The sequence below is a fragment of the Lissotriton vulgaris genome, chromosome 5 (assembly GCF_964263255.1).
Source record: "Lissotriton vulgaris chromosome 5, aLisVul1.2, whole genome shotgun sequence".
NCBI classification, from domain to species: domain Eukaryota; kingdom Metazoa; phylum Chordata; class Amphibia; order Caudata; family Salamandridae; genus Lissotriton; species Lissotriton vulgaris.
In genome coordinates, this window is record NC_141693.1 from 1319020490 (window position 1) to 1319043323 (window position 22834).

Below are 22834 nucleotides of genomic sequence, written 5' to 3' on the forward strand. Positions count from 1 at the left end.
CTAGTTCGATCCATTTCTTTATTTCGTCTGCAGTAGCATGTGTCTGAATGTCAATAACATCTAGTGTGGGATCTCTGACTGTCATACAATTTGTCGGATCTGTTGTCTTTGTCGTGTCAGTTGTCTGAGTGTGAGTCAGTGCTGTATGTTTTGCTGTCTGATCTGCCAGGTCGTTACCCTGGGAAACAGAATCTGTGGCTTTAGTATGTGCTTTACACTTCATGACTGATATGGCTGAAGGCAGATGTATTGCTTCTAACAGTGCTTGAATGAGAGGACCATGCTGTATCTTTGTACCATGAGAGGTCAGAAAACCTCGTTCCTGCCAGAGCATGCCGAAGTCGTGTACGACTCCGAACGCATAACGGGAATCAGTGTATATGTTGACATTTCTGTTCTTGGCTAGAATACAGGCTCGGGTCAGAGCGATGAGCTCTGCTGCTTGAGCAGACAGTGTATCAATACGATGTGTCTCTTTAACTTCAGTTTCAGTGGTCACTGCATACGCGGCCACTAACTCTCCTGTACTTGTTCTCATGCATGAACCATCCACATAAAGTGTCAGGTCTGGATTTGTCAATGGAACATCTGTTAAATCTCGTCGGGGTTTTGTTACTGCATTAATGATCTCTATACAATCATGTGGGGCTGGATCTGTCATAACTGTAGGTAACAGTGTTGCTGGGTTCAAGATACTGCAGCGTCTGATTTCTATGTGTGGCTGGAATAATGTCAATTCGTAACCTGTCAGTCGTGCTATAGTCAAGTGTTGAGTCTGGGTTCTGTTTAACAGAACCTCTACAGAATGTGGAACTTGTACTGTTAACTGATGACCTAGAACAATTGAGTCGCTTTGTCTGATTGCTAACGCTGTTGCTGCTACTGACTTTAAACATGCAGGGAGTGCCTGTGCTACTGAATCCAATGTACTTGAAAAATAAGCGCAAGGCTTATGTGATCCTGCTTGATCTTGAGTGAGGACAGACAACGCTGTACCGTCACGTTCTGTAACAAAAAGTGTAAACGGTTTGCTGTAACATGGTGTCGCTAAAACTGGTGCTTGGCATAAAGCTTTCTTTAATTCCTCAAAGGCTTGTGTATGTTCCTGAGTCCAAGGGAGGACAGTCGAAGTCGCTGCCTCCTGTGTCGTTAACTGGATGAGTGGTTTAGCTAGAAATGCATATTGAGGAATCCATTGTCTGCAGTACGAGGTGAGGCCTATGAAGGCCCGCACTTCCTTTTGTGTCTGGGGTCGTGGCATGTTTACAATTAACTGGATGCGATCGGGAGTGAGCTGTCTCCCCACTTTGGACAGCAAGTGACCCAAGTACACAACTTGCTGAACACAGTATTGAAGCTTCGAAGGAGACACCTTGTGTCCCTTGTCGGCCAGGAAATGCAAAACTGTCAGAGATGCTTGTTCACATTCGGGCTCACTTCGTGCGGTGATCAATAGATCATCGACGTATTGCAGTAAAGCGGTATTAACTGGCATTTGAATACAATCTAGTTGTCTTTTCAGTGCTTGACTATAGATGCTGGGGCTTTCTGTAAATCCTTGAGGTGCGCGGGAAAATTTGAAACTTCGTCCATTTAAACTGAATCCGAAGAGATATTGGCTCTCCGGGTCAATAGGTACACTAAAGAAAGCGTTCTTGAGATCGATTACAGTAAAGAACGTTGCTTCTGAATCAATGGCAGTCAATAGGGAAGAGATATCGGGGACCACAGGATACTGTGGTACAATGCATTTGTTCAGTTCTCGAAGATCAATCACCAGCCGGTATACTGGCGGTGCATTGCGGTCTGTACGTTTAAGAATTGGAATGATGGGTGAATTACAGATATTGGAGTCGGTCTCTACGACCACTCCTTGGGCAATAAGCTCTTCAATTATTTTCAGTAAAGCCACTACAGCATCGGGTGGTAACTTGTATTGTCTGATTCTGGGTAGAACAACTCCTGTCTTGAGTGTAACACGGTATGGTGTGATATGCATACAACCTACATCAGCTGGGCCTTTTGCCCATAAGTGATCTGGTACATTTTTCAATCTGACATCAAAGTCACGTAACACATAATGACCCTTGAAATCCCGTAGAAAGAGTCTGACTCCCTCTGGGGAACAGCATATGATAGCTCCTAGAGCTTTCAGTGTTTTAATTCCTAACAGATTTTCGGGACATGATTTCGTAAGTAACAAATCTGTAACTCGAGATAATGGACCCACAGCTAGTGGTACTGGTTCTGATACTTCATTTACAATAGGCTGTCCTGAAAAACCAAGGGAAACATTCTGTGAGCCTGAGAGGGGTGCCCCTGGGACTTCATTGTGACTGATAGTAGTGCGACTTGCCCCTGTGTCAATTAGAAACTTTCTATCTTTTCCTAATACGTGACTGTGTACATAAGGACCTTCTTGATCTACAGGAATTTCAATAAGAGGCAAATCACTTTCCCTCCCTAGGCTGTTTCATGTATAACGCTGATAATCTGGATATGCCGACTGGGCATACTGGTACATCTGTTGTGAGACTTGCCGAGTTGCGGCAGCGGGCTGTGTCTGAGCATGCTGTGGCTGCGGTACTGCTACTGTCTGTACTGTATGGGACTGATCATGCATAGGCTGTTGATTCTGCATTGGCTGTTCGTTCTGTGAGGTCTGTTGATGACCCTGTTCATGTCTAGGCGGACGCGGTCTTTCTTTAGTTTTACCTGTCTCGATGTTATGTTTCAGGACTGGACATTCATGTACGTAGTGACCTGGCTGCTTGCAATAATTACATGTCCCTTTAACGGGAGCGGCAGAATGATTTGTCTGGGCCCCACCTTTTCTATGACCGTCGGCTGGAATCGTCTGAGCTACTAGCATTTTCATTTTCGTGTCTTTCATACGTTTCTGTTCCTGATCTTGTTCTTCCCTAATTCTATTCTGGTGATACTGTAACATTTGTAACATCTGTGATGGCGTATTTGCCTGCCAAGTACTTTCAACTTTATACACTCTATTTTTAACTAATGGTAGGGCGTTCTCGACTAATTTTGTTACAAAAAGGTGTGGATATGACTCGCTACTAGTTTTTAGACCACTATTGATAATGAAACATTTCTCGAATCTTGAATAAAAGTCACTAGTATCTTCATCTTGTTTCTGTTTACAGGACGAGATTGCGTCCCAATCTTCCTTTCTAGTTGTCAATAATCTTGGCAAAACCTGTACTATTAAACCTGGTAATGCTTTAGTCTTATCCCCAAGGCCTACCCCTGGGACTCGTGTTTTTTCTTCGTCTTCTATTTCTGCCCATGCTATCTTTGACTCTCCCACCTCCCAATCTTTTTCCTTTAACTTCTCGTAAATGCCCGTGGGCAACAGTACTTTTAACATTTTCATAATATCATCATACGTGTAATCTCCCATCAGTAACATGTCTTTAAGCTCTCTATGAAAACCTGCAGGGTCTTTATCATGGCATGGAACTAATTTCTTCATTTCTAACAGTTCTAACTTAGTCAGTGGTGTGTGAACATACACACGCTTCAAGCGTTGGTCCGTACCCATAACTGGGTGTACTTCTCGTAAGGGGTTCTGACTTTCAATGCCACCACCGCATTGCATGTGGTACGTTTTTCTTTCTGGAGGCGGGGCGGGAACATATTCAGAGCTTAGGAAGGTGTGATACTTACGTCGTTGTTCTAGAATTATTTGTATTAATTTGGTACTAAAACCTCTCCATCTATCCATGAGTAGTGCTTCTAATGTTTCGTGTAAGGGACCTGGATCAGAATGATGGTTTCTGAACTTGATGAGGAGGTGCTGAATCATGTATACACCTGCTATTTTCTGCTCTTCCAGGGAAAGGTTCAAGAATGTCTGCACTAACGTGTCATCATTATACATGTCTGGGTTCTCGGCCCATAATACTGCTGACCGGGCTAATTCCTGTTCATCCATAGAATTGAGTACATGGTACCCCATTCGGTCTCGAAGCCTTTTATCAGTTTCCTGGAACTGATGTTCAGAAGAATTCGGATTTGTTAACTCAGAGAGAAAGACTCTCTTGCTTTCTGGACGGACACCCTTCCTAAGGTAGGCTCCCCTACCTACATACGCTATAGTGTCTGTAGACTTTCCTGATGCTTCATGTTCATCTTCCTCCTCGGAGGAAGCTTTATCATTCTCTTCCTGGTGTGCAGTCAATACTGCCTTTCTAATTTTCTGGGACATACTGGCTATGCAAGTCCCCTTATCATGTTTTCCATCGGCTATATTTTGACCCCACTTGTTTAATGCGTCTAATTCACTTTGATCTGTCCCGGGCCTGTCTCGTTCTCTTATTACACAATTTATGAGAAATCGTAATATCTGTGCTTGAACGTCAACTTTCTGTTTATGCATGGCATCTTTAACACTATCAGGGTCTTCCCCTGTCTGAATAAACTTATATAATCTGTCGAGGACTTCCTTCATTCCTACATAGCATAGCAAGTTATCGGTGGCAGATCTTAATCGTAGTGATGCTAATATCATTAGATCGGTTCTTCCGGGGACTGGATCATATCTGCAAACTGACATTTTCTCTTTAAATGCGTCAAGACGCGTCGAATGGGGAGACTGGAAAGGATTCTGCGTGTCCCTTAAATGCAATCTGTGTGTCAATGGCGGGGTTGGAGGACCCCCAGTTGCACCTCCTGAGGCGGATGCTTGAGCATTATCTCTCCGCGGAGTCTGTATCTGGACTTGAATTTGTCTTTTAGTAAGATAAGGTAGTATTGGTTTCGGTAGGTCAGTCTTGAGTGCAGGAAGTGGCGGAGCTGGCGGAACAGGGGAGGTCTGTCGCGGTACCGGCGGAACCGGATCTGGGGGCGTAGTGCCACCCCCATCTCTGTCCGTAGGCAGGGCACGAACAGGCAGATTGGTATAAGCTGGTGCTACATCCTCTAGATATGAATTTAGGAATATGTCCTTAGTAGTTTTATGCATTACTTTAGTTGGAACTAATGGTGTCGGTAAGTTTTTCGGTATCTCTGATTCAGTTTCAGATGTGCCATCTGCTGCGAGGTACATACCGTTTACAAGATTATTTCGGGCACGGTCTATTTGTTCTGTTTTTACTCGGATCCCTTCAGTAACTAATTCGTTTTCTCGCTCTTTATCTGATTCTTTAAGTCTGTCCTCTCTACGGAGTGCTTTGTCAGCACGCTTACGTGATTCCTTACGCCAAAATTCTATGGCGTCCTTCTGAGATTGTCTAGCTTTCTTTTTCCATAACGCTTCTTCTACCCTCATGATGCACTCGGCATCCCACGTTCCGGTAACAGGCCATCTGTGTCTTTCGTCTAGGTGCTTGGTATAATCGGCCCATAAATCTAGATATAATATGGCATCTATGCCATGTTTCTGATACATAAAATTGCCTGGAGTGTCCCTAGGGGGGATAGGAATTTCTTCCTCCAGTAACCCTTTCCTAGTTCCTATCTGTTTTAACTTGTTGAAGAACGGCATCTTGCTTACTTATTACTGAACGCTAGATCTTTATTCCTAGATACGAGTTTACAGCTAGTTGATACAAGAAACACAATAATACACAATTAAACAGTCGCATTCATACCACAACATTAATCACATGAAAACATTGAAGACATAGATAACTACCCCCCTATACTGGATGTACTGCTCAACAGTACGGATACACTGGTGTAACAGTGCAGAAATTCGGAATACTTGATATACTGCTAAACAGTACAGATACACTGCCTAAAAACAGTGCAGACCGGACTTGCGTACCCAAACCCGTCTAGATACGACCCAGCAATGGTACTCACCGGGAAGCACGGAAAACAGAAGGCCTCGGAAAACTCGACTGGACTCGACTCAGAACTTCGGAAAACTTCGGAAAACTTCGGAAGACTTCGGAGAACTTCGGAAAACTGGTGGGCCTCTTCACACCTCGGACCTTGCTTCTTTCGGCTGGGCTCTGGTCGGGATCCTCCGCACTCCTCACCGCCTCGTCTGGGCACTGATCGCAGTCTTCGTCACCTCCGTGGGTCAGAGGGAGATGCAGGAAATCCTGCCAGTACACGTGTGTTCCATCTAACTGATGGCAGGGGACACGGATTGCAACGCACCTACCGGCGCGTGAGGTGGGGGAGGGGTCCCTGTTCGGGCGCCAAAATGACGTAAATAATTAATTTACTCTCTTAATTTCTATGCAGGTAAGTACTTAATCAATGATAACTCAATCAGAATGAAAGAAAACAGAGTCCGTGGTGCTAGAGTTTCTAAGGGTTTTATTCCTCATAAAGGAATCAGGATATCATGTTCTGACCACCACAGGGGTGTCAGAAGGGATAGATGAGCGCGCTCTCGTTTATTGACAATACATAGCTTATATACTTGATTTATACCATAAGGTTCAATGTAAGAGGCGTAACAGCTGAGAGAAGACAAGATAACATTATACACGTGATACCAATACATCATCAAGAGGCGTAAACTAGGCGTGAACTAGAGGTGTGTGCTAGAAACGTCACTGATAGGTGACGCAAGTGGGTGGCACCAAGGGGTGGTGCTAACAGAATGTTGCAATGTCAGCAGAAATCGGAAGCTTGGATGCGCGCGCAGCTGCATGACGTGTGATTGACGGGGTGCAGGGGATTTGACATTTACGTTGACGGAAAGAGACAGAAGTCTGGCATGTCAGATCAACTTGTACTTCTATCATATCTGATGTTTAGGAACTATACTATCTGGGCGGAAAGGTCTCTAGGGCAGAAGCTATTCTATGCTAACTGTGGATGCGTGTATGAGCGCCTGAGTGTCTACATGTGAAGCGTAGGGCTCTGGGCCTTCCATGGAAGCATGGCAACAGAGGCTATGAATTACTTGTATTAAGACAGGTCGGCCCTTTGGCTCTGCAGCTGGAGAGGATGTTTACAGGATCTAGTAGGCAGGAATGCATTCTCGGGGAGCGGAACAGATAACTCGAAGGTTATAGTCAGTCTTGGCAGAAAGCAGGCTTGGGCTGAGCGCGAGGGGCCGCGCTGAAAGTAGGACAGAGTTCACGAGTACAGAGGTAGCCTGGGCAGAGTCAGGAGCCACAAAAGAGGTTCAGATGGCAGGAATTCAGGGCCTACTCTTGCTAGAGCAGGAAAAATATGAAAAGTGTACTACAAAAAGACGGTGGCATAGCATACTTAGGAACGGACTACATAATCCATTCATGGTGGATCTGAAAGAGGACATGTTAACGGTGGACGCAAATGTATTTGCGTCTTCATAGCTGGCACAGGAGGGAAGTTACATGCACTTTAAGCTGGTACATGGAGTCGGTGGGGTACGCGCTAGGGAACACAACATGGCCAAAATTTAATTTTCCTCACTATAAAACAAATGAAATACATGTCAGAGAGGGGCTACGAAGAGATGAGAGCCACTGTTGGAGGGTGATTGTGAGGGAATCATTGAACAGCCCTGATAAGGATTGCTGCATCCTGGTGCACTGTAAGCCTCCTAACCAAGCTTCCTACGCATGCCCAATCTATTTAACCAGGCCTTCTGTGGTATCTTGGTATTCTCTATGCTATCCTTCTCTACCTCTAATGGAATGTTCATGTGATGCATCTATCAGAATGTTGGTGTTCTGCCTGAGAGATTACAGTTGGCTGGGCTGAGCATCCTGAAATACATCATCACTTGTGGACATTTCATCATTACACCTTCCTTCCAGCACCAATTAAAATTTACCAGCACTGGTTATAGAAGCCTTTTTAACTGCAAACCCCCATTTTTTGATCACTAAATCACTACTGCACTAACCAGTGGTTTACTTCTGGTTGGAGGAAGCATACAATCAAACTCAATGATGATTGCTACCAAGTTGCTAACAACAAGGCGGAGAATCGTGATATACCGCCTATCGAGCCATGGTGCGTGAATTAGGGTTTTTTAATCGGCACCGGAATTGAATAAGAGTATAAAACCCTGGTTACTCAGGACAAGTGATCCCTTCCCCCATTGATTTTTGGCACTGTAAGATCACCATTTAATATATGCTTTAAAAACTAATGCAATTGAATTTATAATGAAAAATTTATTATGGAATGCACCATTTTTGCAATTTCTTCCAAACTCTTCTTAGGAAAGAACCAGCCCAAGCCCTCTTTTAATGGTCAGGCTTGCTCGCTATGCACTGTATGGGGGCTGGTCTGACATAATTTGCCAGGGCTACTTTGGGTTCCCAACCTGATAAAATAAATGAACTTCTTATAGAAGTCCCAAACTACGTTATTAGACCACAGTTTGCTGCTCTTTTATTCGCAGGCAGCTCTTTCTGCAAATATAATGCTACAGCAGTGGATCTCTATCTGTTACTTACACTTGTGAAGAGTCTGGAAAACTAGTCAGATACATATAAAACTTGACAACACTGGCAAGGCCTAACAAGGTCTTCTTAAATAGAGAGGTGACCACCACTCTTTAGGAGTCTGAAGCAACTACCGATTGCAGGGAGGCATTCACCATGGCTCATAGGATGGGAGTAATCCCCAGAGAAATCTGTTTGAAAACTTTTTTGGTACAAGTATATTCTGGTTTGGTGAGCCACATCACTCAGCAACAACAGGAACTCTCCAACCCCAGCTCCAACACTAACGACATCCCGCCATCGTAAGCCCTGTGCAACTCCCTTACACCGCAAGATAGCAGAAATCCACAACAGCTTCAACACCCAGACAGCCCCAACAGACAGCAACACCACAGACCCTCCGTACACCATTGACCATGACCCACTGCTAGCCTGGGCCAGCGTGAGCATCAATGACATCATCAAGACCATGCGCTCAATCCACTCCGGCTCTCCGTCGGACCCATTCCCAGACCACGTCTTCAACAGAGCAAGAAGCACCATCGCACCCCACCTGCCCAACGTCATCAATCTCTCCCTGAGACAGCGACCTTCCCAGAGATCTGGAAACACGCCGAGATCAACGCCCTACTCAAAAAAACCTAAGGCAGACCCAAGAGACCTCAAGAACTTCCTGCCCATCTCTCTGCTCCCCTTCCTGGCCAAGGTCATCGAGAAAACCGCCGACAGACAGCTAACCCGATACCTCGAAGAAAACAGAATCGTGGACCCTTCCCAGTCAGGGTTCCGCAGCAACCACAGCACCGAGACTGCCCTCATCGCCGCCACCGACGACATCAGGACTCAACGGCGAGACCGCAGCACTCATCCTCCTAGACCTCTCTGCCGCCTTCGATACCGTCTGCCACCGCACACTATGCGCACGCCTCCACGCCACAGGGATCCAAGACAAGTTTCTGGATTGGACCACCTCCTTCCTCTTCGGCAGACCCAGAGCGTCCGCCTCCCCCCATTCCTTTCCAAAGCCTCCGAGATCATCTGCGGCGTACCCCAGGGATCCTCCCTCAGCCCGACGCTGTTCAACATTTACATGGCCCCGCTCGCACACGTAGCCCGACAGCACGACCTCAACATATTCTCCTACGCCGACCACACTCAGCTGATCCTCACCCTCACTAAGGACCCCTCACAGCCAAAGCCAACCTCGACGAAGGAATGAAGGCTGTCGCCCACTGGATGAAGACCAGCCGTATGAAGCTGAACTCAGACAAGACGGAGGTCCTCATCCTCGGCGTCAACCCTTCAGCCTGGGATGACTCCTGGTGGCCGACTGCACTGGGGGCAGCCCCGACCCCCACGGACCACGCACGCAACCTGGGAATCATCCTCGACTCATCTGTCTCAATGACCAAGCAAGTCAACGCTGTCTCCTCCTCCTGCTTCAACACCCTCCGCATGCTCTGCAAGATCTACAGATGGATCCCGACAGATACAAGAAAGACAGTCACCCAGTCCCTCGTCAGCAGCAGACGCGATTATGGAAACACCCTCTACGTGGGAGCCCCGACCAAGCTCATCAAACTACTACAAGGCATCCAAAATGCCTCGGCACGACTGATCCTCGATGCACCACAGCACGGCCTCATCACCCCCCACCTGAGAAACCTGCACTGGCTCCCCGTCAACAAGAGGATATCCTTCAAGCTCCTCACCCACGCACACAAGGCACTCCACAAGAATGGCCTAGCCTACCTCAACAGACAGCTCTCCTTCTACATCTCCAACAGCCAGTTAAGCTCCGCCAACCTCTCACTCGCCACCGTCCCGCGCATACGAAGAACAACCACCGAAGGGAGATCCTTCCCCCACCTCGCCGCCAAGACATGAAACACCCTCCCACTGAGCCTTAGACAGATCCAAGACCTGCTGACCTTCAAGAGGATACTCAAGACCTGGCTGTTTGATCAGTGCCCCTCTCCCCCCTCCCCGCGTCCCAGCGCCTTGAGACCCCCGTGGGTGTTTTTGAATGTGATTTGGAATGTGATTTTGGAATGTTTTTGATATCACATGTAATGTTAATTTTTCTCAGAGGTGACCAGCTTGTTCCATAAGGCCAGGAGGGAATGAGAGAAGCAATATCCCAATAGATTGGTAGATAGTCTGAAAAACTCAGAAGAGGTCTGCTGAGGCATTAGGTCTACCGCTCACATAATCAAAGTATTGTTTGCCTGTGCTCATATGAATTATGCTTTCCAGATGGATTTATAAGCTTCGAATGAATTTTCATTTTGGCTTCGAAAATAGCAGCTGCTAATTAGCCTTTTTGTAGCTATTCGCCCAAGTTGCATGTAAAGACGCGCAACAAGAGGGGTAATTAGCAACTGGTATTGTCCTACCGTGAGTGTAATAAAGCTGTTGCGGCTTCTGCTTTTCTTTGGCTGATTGCGTTTTCAATCACCAAAAGCAAGGGCATGAGCCCAGATAGCCGTCTTTGTACCAGCAGCTCGATAAGAAGAGGTAGAGGAAGCACAGAAGGAGGGTGGAGCTAGTTTTAGCACCCAGAATTCAGATGAGCGGATGTTTGTACTCCAGCGGTGCTCCCTATTTGCCCACATCGCAGACATTGGGAGCTGGCCAGTCAGAGTGCTCCCTTGCTGGCCTCTAATTTTAGATATAGCAAGCACAGGGGTCATTCTGAATGGCTGATCAGGTCCCGTAGTTCTGCCATTTCCAAATGTGTCAAAAAAGTTGTTACAGCCCACTTTTATTGCACTCAGTCTAACGACCTCAGACAAAGGAAGGCTAAGTTGGCATTGCCAGGATTCTTACTTCTTACCTGCAGATCACAAAAGATGTAACTAGTAAGGCATAACTCACTGAGGAATCTTACCAGCCTAGGTTCCTTAGATGCCTCAGCAAGTGAGGACAAAACTAAGTATTATGCATCCATTTGCTATGGTGTTTTTCAGGTCATTAAACAGTCAAGTCAACCAAGAGTTTATTGGTGTTAGTATGGAAATGAGATTGTGAGCAGCCACCAATTGTTGGGGCGCACATTCAAGGCCAAAAAAGTATAAATTTAGCCCCACAGTCCACTTAGATTAAACATATATAAACCAAAGTGCATGGTGGGAAAGGGGAGATGGTGAAGCAGAACTCGGTTTTAATGTAACTGAAATTGCTAGACAATCAAAATAGGAAAGAATAAGGCTCCAGGGGTGGGGTGGCGGCTAGCCATCCTTACCCATAAACAGCTTCCCCTGCAAATAGATCGTATGTGAATAGGCAAGTATGTTAGCTATGCCATGCTGACAGGTTCGCAATAGGAAATAGAACGAACTCTGATGATAGTATATGCTCTGTCCTACTCTCATAGGCCTTCCTAGATTTTAGAAGCCTCACAATAATTGGGGTAGAGTTTAATAGACTTGTGGACTACTCAATGGATAGATGAGACCCCACTGATGATACAGCCCAGTATATCTGTACTGGCCAAAATCAGTCGCTCTTTTTTTTTGAGTGACATAAGAGACACTATCATACAGAGACAGGCAGGTACACCTGACCCTTCCCCCACCTCGCTCCCGCCTCCCGGCTGACCCTCCCACGCTCCGCCCCCTCCACTATCCATTAATGCCAGATGTCCCAACGCGCAGCGTCCACGCGCTACGGCCGCGCCGAAGGTGCGCCAAAGGTAAGCCCGTCTACGCCCGTCCGCGCCTGGACCGCGCCCAGCGCCAAACCCCCTGGTCCTCGTAATGCCCACTCCTCCCGCATTACTTACGATGCCACCACCCTCCTAGCCCTTAACCCCGGCCGTTCCCCCAACTGCGTCCAAGCCGCTCCTGGACACACCCATGGACCCTTCTCTTGCAACTCCTGCAAGTATGACGGCACCAAGAACAACTCCTCATCTACGAACACACAACAGATATCCGACCCCAACCACCTACAATGCATCCTGCTCAACACCCGCTCGTCCACAGGCACGCCATCGACCTCTGGAATCTACTAGACACCATCTCTCCGGACGTCGCCTTCCTAACAGAAACATGGATGAACGCCACATCAGCCCCAGACATCACCATTGCCATCCCGGAAGGCTATAAGATCATTCGCAAGGACCGTACCGGCCAAACAGGAGGAGGCATCGCTATCGTCCATAAGAAATCCATCCGCATCTCAACCAGCTCAGACGTCAATCTCGCTAACACTGAACACCTTCACTTCCAGATCCACATCGACCCCAAGACCACAATCAGAGGCACCCTCCTCTACAGGCCACCAGGACCCCGCGCACAATTTAGTGAAGACATCACGGACTTCATCACTCCAAACGCGCTCCCCTCCGAGGATTACATCCTTTTGGGAGACCTCAACTTTCACCTTGAAAAGAACAACGACCGCAACACCACCACCCTTTTTGACAACCTCGCCAACCTCGGACTTAAACAACTTGTCACTACCCCCACCCACATCGCAGGTCACAAACTCGACCCTATCTTCACCTCCAGGAAACATGTCTCCTTCAGCCACACCACAGCTCTCCTTTGGACTGACCACAGCTGCGTTCACTTTACCTACAACAAGTCCACATCCAACAACCACCCCCAACCCACTCTGCGAAGAAACTGGAACAAAATCACCATCGACCAGATCTCCTCATCGCTTCTTCAAAACCCCCCCGCCCACTCCTCAAACCCCGACCAAGCAGCCACTAACCTCACCCAATGGTTATCCAACAGCGCCGACATCCTAGCACCACTGAAAAAACGACAAATCAAACTAGGCAGCAAGAAGGCCTCCTGGTTCAACGATGATCTTAAGAAATCCAAGAAACTCTGTCGCTCCCTTGAGAAGGCCTGGAAAAAAGACCCAAACACCAGCACCAAGGACGCCTTCAAAAACGCCACCCGCATACACCACCAACTGATCCGGAATGCCAAGAAAGCCGCTTTCAAGGACCGACTAGATAGCAACGCCCACAACAGCAAGGAATTATTCATCATTGTCAAGGAATTTACCAACCCCTCAGCCAACTCCAACGACATCACCCCCTCTCAAGCCCTCTGCGACTCCCTAGCCTCATTCTTCCACAACAAAATTGCAGACATCCACAACAGCTTCGACAACCGACCCGAAGACCAACCCACCCAACCCTCTGCAGGACCCCCACCCCCCTTGAACATCCTCAATGACTGGAACCCAATCTCCACTGAGGACACCATCTGTCTGATGAACTCTATCCACTCAGGATCCCCCACAGACCCATGCCCTCACCACATCTTTAACAAAGCAGACTCCATTATAGCACCGCACCTCCGAGACGTCATCAACTGCTCCCTCAACTCCGCAACCTTCCCGGAAAGTTGGAAACATGCCGAACTCAGCGCCCTCCTGAAGAAACCCACAGCTGACCCCACCGAACTCAAAAACTACCGCCCTATCTCGCTCCTTCCATTCCCGGCCAAAGTCATCGAGAAAGCGGTCAACAACCAGCTCGCCGCCTTCCTCGAAACCAACAAATCCCTCGACTCCTCACAGTCCGGCTTCCGAGCCAAACACAGCACCGAAACCGCCCTCATCGCAGCAACAGACGACATTCGAACTCTACTGGACAATGGAGACACAGTCGCCCTCATCCTCCTCGACCTCTCCGCAGCCTTCGACACAGTCTGTCATAGCACCCTTTTACAGCGCCTCAGAAACGTCGGAATCCAAGGAAAAGCACTGGAATGGATCACCTCGTTCCTCACCGGAAGAACCCAGAGAGTCCGCCTTCCACCATTCAAGTCAGAGGCCACTGAAGTCATCTGCGGCGTACCACAAGGATCTTCACTCAGCCCCACCCTCTTCAACGTTTACATGAGCCCCCTCGCGGTCATCGCAGGCCAACACAACCTCAACATCATCTCCTACGCCGATGACACTCAACTGATCCTATCACTCACCAGAGACCCTAACACTGCCAAAACTAACCTGCATGAAGGAATTAAAGAAGTAGCCGAATGGATGAAGCACAGCCGTCTGAAACTGAACTCAGACAAAACAGAAGTCCTCATCCTAGGCACCTCCCCCTCCGCCTGGGATGACTCTTGGTGGCCAGAGGCCCTTGGAAAAGCACCCATCCCGACGGACCACGCACGGAACCTGGGAGTCATCCTGGATTCCTCACTCTCGATGAACAGACAAGTCAACGCCGTTTCTTCATCTTGCTTCAACATTCTTCGCATGCTCAAAAAAACATTTCGCTGGATCCCCACCGAAACTAGAAAAACGGTCACCCACGCACTGGTCACGAGCCGCCTGGACTACGGAAACACCCTATACGCCGGTACCACCGCAAAACTCCAGAAAAAACTCCAACGCATCCAGAACGCTTCAGCCAGGCTCATATTAGACATCCCGCGTAAAGAACACATCTCTGGTCACCTGAAAAACCTCCACTGGCTCCCCGTCAATAAGAGGATTACTTTCCGCCTCCTAACCCACGCACACAAAGCACTTTACGAAATTGGACCCGAATGCCTCAACACACGACTGTCCTTCTACACCCCCTCCCGCCAGCTACGATCCTCCAACCAAGCCCTTGCCACTGTACCTCGCATCAACAAAACCACCATGGGAGGCAGATCCTTCTCCTACCTGGCAGCTAAAACCTGGAACTCACTTCCCACTCACCTTCGCCTTACTCAGAACCACCTAACATTCAGAAAGGAACTTTAAACTTGGATATTCGACAAGTAATTCCCCACCCTTCTTCAAGCGCCTTGAGACCCTCTGGGTATGTAGCGCGCTATATAAATCTCTTGACTTGACTTGACTTGACTCCTTCTCTTCAAGTGAATGCGCATACTCAACAGCTCCATTGTTTGATTTTTTTCCAACATCGAGTTTGGATGGATAACGCCCGACCTCCATGCAGCTTCGGTGTCCTTAAGACTTCCCACTGCAGAATGGAATCAACCAATATGACCAAACCTCACAGTGATCGTTGAATTCATACCCGGCAACCTTTTTTGGAACATCCACCGAAGAGGATGCCTTGTCCGTACTTCTTGCTGCACTCTACCTAGGTAATGGAAGGTAAAAGAGACAGATTCTTTCCAACGTTGCTGCTGTGTGGAGCAAAGTATGTGTACTGGGATCAGCAGAACATCTGTTACCTTTGCCTGTCACCGAGAGCATAACAAACAGGATTGCACAGCCTGCAACTTGTTCAAGAACAAGAAAATGCTTCGCTCTTGACGCAATAGACGTCTAGCTGACACCATGGACATAGCAGTGGAGGCAGAATTCTCAGCAGAACAAGAACACATCAGTGCTGGCGGAGAAAAAGAGGAAGATGACACGGAAGGGGTGTCATCTTGTGCTGTCCACAATTATGTCGCATTCTAGGACTCCAACCAACACAGGGAGGAAGGACAGGATAAACCTCACTGCCACCTCTGGAACTCCTAGTGGAGCCCACAACTATGAGATATGGGCCCAGAATGCCGTGAATATGTCAGATCACCAGCCCCACACTTACACCACGCAATTACCCCCAACTTCCACTCATCACAGCATTGCTGTACCACAGTCATCTGACTTTGGTCGACACCGAGAGCACCCATCGTAGTCGAAACAGGGCGACGGCATTGATCCTATTCGAGCTCAGTCCTACATGACAAAAGTAGAGGGGACATGCAGTCCTGAAAGTCAAAGCAGCATTTGGTGCAGGCAAAGCCAGCAACGCCTGAACAGCCCTTGGAGCTGAACAAACCTGCGTCATGTACCGCTTCAGTGCCTGCAAAGCCATTGGAGGTAACTAACTAGACATATGGCATCTACTCCTCATGCATAATCGGCGTTGACGCCTGATAGCAATGGCTTCAAGTCCACAGGACCATCAGACGAAAAGAGACTTGCCCATAGCACAAGCTGCCCTGATGCAGAGGGCAATGTCTCTGAGAAGCTTCAAGGACTAATGAACAGAAAAAGACTTTTGGAGATGGAATATTTATTATAAATGCCAAGCCATAAATTAGTAAGCTACGCTGATGACACCCAGCTAGTTGTCTCTTTGAATCAGGTAGAGCCCCTTCCGACCAACCTTTGCAACTGCCTGGAAGCAGTTGCAAAGTGGATGGACCTATCCCACCTTAAGTTGAACAGGGGAAAGACTGAGCTGATGCTATTGGGGAAACGAGCCACATTTAACAACCTGACATTCTGGCCTTCCTGCATGGGGCCTGGGCCCACTCCAAAGACCGAGATTAAGAGCCTCGGATTTTGGCTGGATGCGGAGCTGTCATTCAAAACCCAGGCAAGGAAGACAGTAGCTACTTGCTTTGGGTTGTTAAAGACAATCCGCAAAATCCTTCCTTAGCTACCTGAAAAAGCCAAGAAAACCATAGTCCAGTCCCCCATTCTATCTAGGCTGGACTATGGAACGCGCTTTATCTAGGAGCCCCTGTCTCGGTTATTCGGCAACTTCAGGTTGCCCAGAACTCTGCAGCGAGGCTACTTACGGGTGCTAGCTATCGCTCCTCAGCTAGGCCCACGTTGAGTGTTTTGCATTGGCTTCCGGTAAGGGAGCGGGTTCACTTCAAGACCCTCTGTACGGTCTACAAAACACTCTATGGGAGAGGTCCCCCCATCCTGGATGAGATGATTTGGCCTTATAAACCATCTAGGAACCTTTGTTCCAATCAGCAAAATCTATTAGCAATTCCCAGGATTAATAGGGCCCGCACAGGGGGCCGTCTTTTTTCGTATAATGCGGCTAAGTTATGGAATGCCCTTCCTCCATCCCTCCGACAAGAGCCTAACTTACTTGCATTTCGAAAGAAGCTGAAAACTGTTCTGTTTCCCAGGATCTAGAGTCTGGGTCTGCAATCCACTTCCCTTTGGACAGTCCTAAGCGCTGGAATGCTCCCGAGTAGCCATGCGCTATAGAAGAGCCTTTACAATACAATACAATACAATACAATACAAATGACAAGGCAGGACATTACTCAACGTCAGCCTTCTCCGAAGAAAAGGACTATGGAACACAAAGCAACCAGCTGTATGCTACAGGACATTTCACCACTATCCATGCCACCAATTTCCACGCATTCCTGCGACACAGACACAGGGAGCCCTACACACTACACTCATGACAGTAAATTTCTGGGAGTGGCCCCAGTTACCCAGATACTTAGGACACCAGAACCTGGCATTGATGTGCTGACGTCGGTCAAGGCATCACAACCTGATGACACTACTTCTCATCATAGTGTTCTACAGCGCACAGCTATCTATCACAAAGTTCAGATGCACACCACAGAAGAGGAAGATTACTTTTTACTGGAGACGCTCTCCAGAATTGAGCGCTCAGTTTGTATCGAGAGCAAATACAAACCTTCTCCTAATAATAAGCTTTACATTAGGGGACAGTCCACAGTGTATTCTATAGTGGTTACAATAGCAAGGAATAGGGCAGCTTCCCAAAGTGCAGGTGACACTCCCCCTGGATAAAGAGAGTAATTGTATAGATAGTGCAGGCAACTTGTGGCAGTAGAACATGCCAATCATTGGCGCACAGATAATTCAGTGGGCCTACTCTCGCTGAATAACAGGGCTACCTGGGATGACATGGAGGAGCTGTTACAACATCCCCCAGATCAATATAAACAAAGGACAGTGTGAATACTGTTGCACAAATAATTAATTAATCAATTATACTGCGCAGACATGCTTGGCTGCATATATTGGGATTTAAACCGGAGGGTCAGCTACACCTCTTAAATGTCCCTTTTGATGGGGACACCTCTTTTGCCCAGAGGTTGATACTCAATTAGAAAAAAATAAAAACAACACTGAAACTGGCAAATTCTGGAAAGGGGCGACCACTCGGTCCCCCCGAACGTATGGCAGAGTGCCTCGATCCCCCCGGGAAGACATTTTTGGGCGGGAGGCGCGTCTCGGCTGGTATGCCCGAAGCGGCGTAGCCGGGGCGCACTTTTTCCCGCCCTTGAGTGGGCTGGCCTAGACACGGACGCCGCCGGCCACGCCCTCGGGGCAGGCAGGGGCGGGTTTACGCCCGCCCTGAAGATGGATAAAAAGAGACGCAAGACCAGAAGACATCCTCTTGTTCCTGTGCTCTGAAGCTGCACCTCCCCGCTGCACGTGAGCTCGAGACGGAACGAAGAGCCAATTTTGAGCGTTTTAATCGTTCTTATTTGTTTTTCAGTTACTTTGTTGGAGAATGCCGAAGAAGGTTGGAAAGCGCATGAATACCGACCAGATGCTGCGTGTTCTCATGAAGGAGATGTCCGAGCTAAGGAAGCGGGTGGACATGAATGAGGAAAGGGGTCCAAAACGTCCTTTGGCGGGAGCAGCCCCGGGAGGGAAAAACAAGAGGCCCAGGAGGGGGGCAGCGGGAGAGGAGATCCCCGGTCCCAGTGCTCCGCTCGAGGCTCCAATTCCCGTGCCAGAGGAGGGGAATCCGATCACCCCCGTGTCCGAGGATGATATGCCGCCCGAGTTGGCAGCACAATTGGCAGCGTGGTTGGGAAAAGGTAACGAGGGCGCCACGGCTGTCGAAGCGCAGGAGCTGATTAAGCAATTGCGTGAGAAGCGGGAAGCAGCCAAGGTGCCCGTGCCGGCTGCAGTGGGGGACAAGACACCAGGGACGGTTGCGACCACAGAGGCAGCGTCAGGTGCAGGTAAGCGGCCATTGCCGATCGCGAGGGATGAGTCAACACCCTCTCGGAGAGAAAAGTTGGGGCAACATGTTCCTTTGGCAATTAAGGAAAAGATTTGGGCGGGGGAGTATGTGAACATTTTTTCGTTACTTGTTGATCATTATGAGGTGGAGCATGTAAAGAGTCAGAAGGACCTAATGCACCCGAGTGTTTGGCGCGCAAAAATGGCCGCCTTTAAAGTGAATGAGAATATCGCCAATTGGGGCAATGCCTGGGGAATTTTTACATCAATCCTGGGCGAACGTAGGCCTGAGTTGCTTTCCGAGTTCCCAATCTACCAATCACGAATCATGGGGTACTCGACATCGCACCAGGGGAATCATTGGTTTTGTTACGATAATATGTTCAGAAAGGAAAAGGAGCATAATAAAAGTTTAACCTGGGATTGTTATGATGCCTTGACCTGGGATAAAATGAAGGAGTCAGGGATGTTAAAAATGCCGTTGGTAGGAAGTAATGTGGGTGAATCCTCCCGACAATATGCGGGGACGCCCTTTCGATCAGGTTCGGGGGCCGACGATCACTCGAAACCTACCGGCAATACCGGAAGAAAGGGTTTCTGTTTTAATTACAACAGAGGAAAATGTATGAGACCGCAGGGATCGTGTAAATTCAAACATGAATGTAGTGGTTGTGGGTCGTCCCATCCTGAGGCCTCGTGCAGAGCCAGAACGGGTGATAACGGGGGGAGAGGAGGTGCCAAACAGGTCTAATATAGTCCGAGGGGCGCCTTTACCCACTCCCATTGATACCCTGGCAATGATCCCTTGGCTCAGTGATTACCCGGATCGTACTTCTGCTGGGGTGCTGCGAAACGGTTTTTCGTATGGTTTCCGCATTCCGGTAGGGGACTTTCAGGGTGTGGATAAGTGTAAAAACCAACTTTCCGTCCTGCAGCATACAACCGTAGTACAGGAAAAGATCCGAAAAGAGGTGACTCGAGGTCGGGTCGCTGGCCCGTTTAGTGTACCCCCAGTCCAGAATTTTGTTTGTTCTCCCTTAGGGGTAGTCCCCAAGAAAGACCCTGGAGAGTTCCGACTAATTCATAACTTATCAGCTCCACGAGGTCTTTCCGTAAATGAGGCAATCGATCCAGAAGTGTGTTCGGTGCGGTACGCATCCTTTGATGAGGCCGTAGCCATTTTGAATCGCCTGGGGCCCGGGGCGCTGATGGCGAAGTCAGATATCGAGTCAGCGTTCCGATTGCTCCCGGTACACCCAGACGACCAGCGTCTCCTAGGTTTCATGTTTCAGGGTTGTTATTACATGGATAGGTGTATGCCAATGGGGTGTTCTATATCCTGTGCTTATTTCGAGAAATTCAGTTGTTTTCTACAATGGGTTTTCACAAAGAAAACGGGTTTCCAAGATGTAATGCACTACCTTGATGATTTCTTATTTCTTGGGGCAGCCGGGGGTCTTGAATGTGGCCGGGCCTTGGCCGAATTTTGTGTGTTGATGAAACAGTTAGGCGTGCCATTGGCGCCGGGTAAAACAGTGGGTCCTACGACTTGCCTCGAGTTTCTGGGGATCGAGTTGGACTCCATTGAGGGGTGTTTCCGTTTGCCAGCCGAGAAAGTGTTGAAGTTCAGGGCTGCGCTGCAACTGTGTATAAATGCATCGAAAGTTACGCTGCAACAATTACAGCAAGTGGTGGGACAGTTGAATTTTGCCCTGAGGGTGATACCAATGGCCCGCCCCTTTTCCCGTTCAATTGCCCAAGCGATGGTCGGCCTTAAAGAAGGCCATCATCGCACGAGACTATCGGCCGAGATCCGCCAGGACATGCGTATTTGGTTAGCATTCTTGGCGGATTTCAATGGTAGAATCGTCTGGAATAAACCAGCCGTGTCTTCTGAGGAGCTGGGGCTGTGGACAGATTCGGCGGGAAGCATAGGTTTTGGCGCCATTTTCGGCACAAAATGGTCGGCACAAAGATGGCCGACTTGGTGGCATGAGAGGGTCTGACGAGTAATATTGCTTTCCTCGAACTGTTCCCCATCTTGGTGGCCTTGAGAACATGGCCCGATGGGTTCAAAAATCACTCGGTCATATTTTGGTCGGACAATATGACTGTGGTCGAGTGCATCAATAGTCAGGCAGCACGTTGTAAACTGATCTTAAGACTGCTTAAAGAAATTGTTTTACTATGTATGCAATTGAACGTGCTATTCAGAGCAAAACACGTGCCAGGGGTGATGAATCAGGCAGCTGACGCACTGTCTCGTTTTCAAATGCAGGCTTTTTCTGGTTTCCTTCCCTCAGCGGACCCGGAGCCGGCACCCTTTACCGAGGCTCTCTGGTCTCTCGGTGCCCCGAACTTCGTCACCTCGTGGGAGAGAGTCTAGCACCAAGGACGAGGAAGGCATATGAAGGGGCGTTTCGGGCCTATTTAGCCTTTTTGGGGAGTGATAGAGAGCGACTTTGGGGTCATGAGGAATGGGTGGTGAATTTCCTGATGTCCTTACGTAGGGCTGGGAAATCGGTGGCTACGGCCCAGAGGCATCGTGCTGCCATTTCCTTTGTTGCCAGAGCACACGCTATCCAGGACCCAACAGCGTCCTTCGTTGTACAGAAAGCGCTGCGTGGGTGGCAACGCCTGGAGGGTCGCAGAGTAGATGAAAGGCGCCCGATAGGTTTGGATAGATTGTCCCAGTTGTTGGCTACACTTCCTGCCACATGTTCATCTCGGTTTGAGGCAGTGCTGTTCCGAGCCGCGTTTACGCTAGCATTTCACGGAGCAATGCGGGTAAGCGAACTAGTTGCAAGGAACAAACTGGATGTGGCGGGGGGTTTGTGCCGGGAACACGTCCAGATCAGGGGAGAAACAATGATTATCTCCTTTGTAAGGTCTAAGACTGACCAGGATGGGATGGGTGACTGCGTCATCATACGCAGGATTCCTGGGTCCTCCATATGTCCGGTAAAGTGTTTAGAGGATTACCTAGCACGAAGGGTGGCATCATGGGGGGGACTTTGTTAAGACACGCGGACGCCACCCCACTGACGAAATTTCAGTTTCAGCGGGTGCTTGCGATGTCTGTTGCCGCTGCGGGCTTGAACCCGGGCGAATTTGGGACCCATTCCTTTCGGATAGGGGCTGCTACTGAAGCTACAGCCAGGGGTCTTAATGTTGAGCAAGTGAAACGAATGGGGCGTTGGTCCTCCAATTGTTATAAAAGATATGTGCGGTTGCACATGTTGTGAAGCTGTAATTATGTACTCTGTACTCACGCTTTTTGTTTTTTTTTGGTTTCAGTTACGCAAGCCTACGAGGCGGGGCGGACTATGCAGTCGACCTTACACCGGGCCAGCGGTCAGACATCACCGGCTGTGAAAAAGGAGGTGTGGGTCGTGGGCCACTCATACGTGAGGCGTGCCGCAGACGTATTCAAAGCAGGTGACATGATTCACGTAGCTGGGGAATACGGGTACAGGATGTCCTTCTACGGAAGGGGCGGTCTCTGTATTGACCAGTTTCAAACATTTTTTGAGGGTTTGTTAGGGCGGACAAGGTCACCGCCGTCTATAGTTATAGTGCATGTTGGGGGCAATGATTTGGTCACCATCGGTAGACGACTACTCCTGGAGGCAATGCTTTCCACTGTAAGTTGGTTGGCGAGGAGAGTTCCGGGGTGCACGATTGCATGGTCCCATTTGATTCCACGAAAGGTGTGGCGGGGGGCTATCTCTATACCTGCTTTGAATCACTCTGTTAGAAAGCTTAACAATAAAGTG

At 48.6% G+C, this 22834-nt stretch overlaps 1 protein-coding gene across 2 annotated transcripts in view; it reads left to right on the forward strand.

Annotated features, from left to right (window-relative positions):
* Positions 1-22834, forward strand: part of SCUBE3 (signal peptide, CUB domain and EGF like domain containing 3) — a 1095585-nt gene that overhangs the window by 248832 nt on the left and 823919 nt on the right. The gene's annotated exons all lie outside the window — the stretch shown is intronic.